The following is a 3,338-nucleotide window of genomic DNA, read 5'->3' on the forward strand; positions in this document are numbered from 1 at the left end:
TCACATTTAGTATTGACCAGGCACAGTCAACATGACCCCTTGCCAGTATGAGAGACAAAATGTTTTCTCCTAAACAGCCCAGATATTTCCTTCATTGGCAACAAGATAATTGATTTTAAAATAACATTTGTGTCATGCATTAACTTAATTCTTCTTTCCCATTTTTAAGTCATTTTCTTCTTGACTCCTTTTTGTATCCCTCTTTTAAAATGCCACTAGAAGTAAATGTCAACATTGTTTCATAATAATGGCTTTTAAAAAAGTCTTTGACTATTTCTATATTCATGAGTGTGTACTGTTCCAACTATGACTTCTGATTAAACTCATCAACTACCATTTGACAACCCAATAATGTGACTGGCAGAAGCTGAGGGGTATTGATTAGCGTAATCTTGTTTATGTCTGTTAAGACTGAGCCTTGAAAGAAAGCTGTGGCTCGAATAGTCCCTAGAACTATTCTGCCATCTCCTATGTAGACAGGTGTATTGATCTCATAAACCTTATGGATGTACTTCAAATTGTTTTACTTGTACAAACCAATCTAAGAAGAGTTTAGCCATTTACAAAGCAGCTGCGGGGTATAGAGAGGCTAAGAGTTCAAGGCCTTAGAGTATTTGGGGCTAGTAGAAAAAAATGAAGTTATTTTTCTTCAGATCAAAAAAGACTAAAGGGACAAAGACTCCAACACATTAATAAATGAGACATGACCCTTTCCACTGATCCCAGATATTAAAGTTGCTTTTCCAAAGTAAGAATTTTATTTTCCAAGAGAGACAGGGTCATGTGGGGAAAAAAAAAGATCAGAAAATTAAAGGTGATGTCACATCAGAGAGTTATAATTAATAAATGCTATTGGAACCACTATGAGAAATGTCAAGAAGGTAAAAACATACTTTTAAATGATTAATCTAACTTAGAATATTGTTTTCTAACCAAAAAATACTTTCAAATATAAATTTGGTATTTATCTCATCAGATCTAATTCAGTCACAATCAGATTAAATATAAGATGCACACTGTAATGATTAGGTTCATTTGTCACCTTGTCCAGGTAAGGGTGCCCAGTTGTTTGGTCAAACAAGCACTGGCCTGTTACTGTGAGGACATTTCATGAACTCAAATCATTGGTAAGTTGTATTTATGGCTTATTACATCTATAATCAACTGAGGAGATTGCTTTCGGCAATGAGAGGTGTTTTATCCAAGCAGTTGAAGGCTTTAAAAGGAGAAGGGATGATTTTAGCAATCAGAAGAGAGAATTTTCATCTCTACTTCAGCCAACCAACTTCTCTTGGGAATTCATCGAAAACCTTCATCTCAGTTCCCAGCTTGTGTCCTATGGAATTTGGACTCTCACATCCTCACAGTTGTATGAGACACTTTTAAAAAATCTCATAATATTTACAGATATCTCCTGTTGGTTCTGTTTCCCTAGAAAATACTGACTAATACACATATCAAATTATTTCAGGGCCTGCTGGATTAATTTTTCTTAGTTCATCATGTGAAAAATAGAAGTCATTCTATGGCCAATGTCTCTTCTTTATTTTTGGAATGTTATGTAACAACATGTTAAAAGACTTTATAGTATGGGAAATTTAAACTACACACAGAAATAGAACAATATAATGACCTCATGTTTTCATCACCCATCTTCAACAATGATCAACTGAGGACCAATGGCACATGCCATTTCATGAGTAATACCCTAACATGTGTCTCTAAATGCAGAAATGTTAACAGTTTTTTTAATAATTGTTGTTTTATGTTTGTGAAATCATTTCTCTCATATAGTACCTCACTTCTTTGCCACTTAAGAATTAGTGTGGGTGAGAGCATCAGGGCTAAGAATCTGTATTTTAAACACACATCCTGGAACTTCTGATGCAGCTGATCTGTGGAACACAAATTGAGAAACACAACTTTAGAAATTCATGTTACAGTTTCAAAGTAATTCAAAGGTATTAAAAGGAAAGTACTTTGCATGACTGCCACTTTTAAAGTTTTTCTCCAAGTCCATGATAAATTTCAGAACTGTCAATATAACTGTCATTTCCCTTTATGTTGATTCTACATTTGTTCTCTAAGTAGCTTTTAAAATTGATGTGAGGGAGATCTAAATGTTATATCATGGTATAAGTTGCAGTTTTATTATGCAAAGCTCTTTTAGGAAGATTTTGTTTTAGAAAGAAGTTGTTTCTGTTCCTGTGTATGATTTGCTATGGAAATTATTAAATTTAAAATTAAATGTACATTTGATTTTATAGAATGCACATCTGAAGTACTCGCTAGGAAGGAAGGGATAAATTTAGGGTCTCCCTTAAAAATAAATAGTAGCTAGATACAGAAAGGCATTCCTCTTATTGATTATAAAAGCTTACAAAATAATTTTTCTGGTAGAGAAATGCTTGGGATGCTATAATTCCTTTTTCTAACTCTGCCCTTGGAAATAAAGGCAAGAAAATGAAGGATGAGTGGGACACTTTTAAAAGCAAAAGCTAACCTTGGCTAGAATTCTTGGAGTGGAAGGATCATTGTGAGAAGGAATAAATAACTGCTTTTTTTTTTTTAATAATTTGTAAATTAGCAGTTAGGAGTTCTCAATGGAGAGTGTGCCTCTTTGGATATACTCTGTCCCCCAAGAAAAAGCCATGATCTCTTAATCCAATCTTGTGGGTTATTGGGATTAGGTTGTTTGCATGGCGATGTGATGCACCCAACTGTGAGTGACACCTTTGATTAGGTTGTGACCTCTGATTGAATGTTTCCATAGAGGTGTGGCCCTGCCCATTCAGCATGGGTCTTGATTATTTTACTAGAGCCCTATATAAGAACTCAGACAGAAGGAGCTTGCTGCCACAGCTGAGACAGACATTTTGAAATTGGCCATTGAAAGCTGACACTGACATTTTGGAGAACGCCATTTTGAAACAGAACCTGGGAGCAAGTGGATGCCAGCCATGTGCCTTCCCAGCTAGCAGAGGTTTTCCAGATGCCAACTGCCTTTCTCCAGTGGAGGTACCCTATTATTGAGCCTTGCCTTGGACACTTTATGGCCTTAAGACTGTAACTTTGTAACCAAGTAACCCCCCTTTTTAAAAGCCAATCCATTTCTGGTTTTGCAAAATGGCATCATTAGCAAACTGGAACAGAGAGAAAAGCAAAAAGTTTTCCTTGTTTGAGAAAGTTTAAATAGACACTGACAAACATCCTAAGCAAGCATAGTTATAAATCATTTGGTTTGCTATTGACCCCAAAAGATAGTTTGACCAGAAGGAATGTGTTGTCACCAAACATTCAAAGAAAAAATGAAAATCAAATATCAGCCTTTTAGCCCA

The sequence above is a fragment of the Choloepus didactylus genome, chromosome 1 (genome assembly GCF_015220235.1).
Source record: "Choloepus didactylus isolate mChoDid1 chromosome 1, mChoDid1.pri, whole genome shotgun sequence".
In the NCBI taxonomy this organism is placed as follows: domain Eukaryota; kingdom Metazoa; phylum Chordata; class Mammalia; order Pilosa; family Megalonychidae; genus Choloepus; species Choloepus didactylus.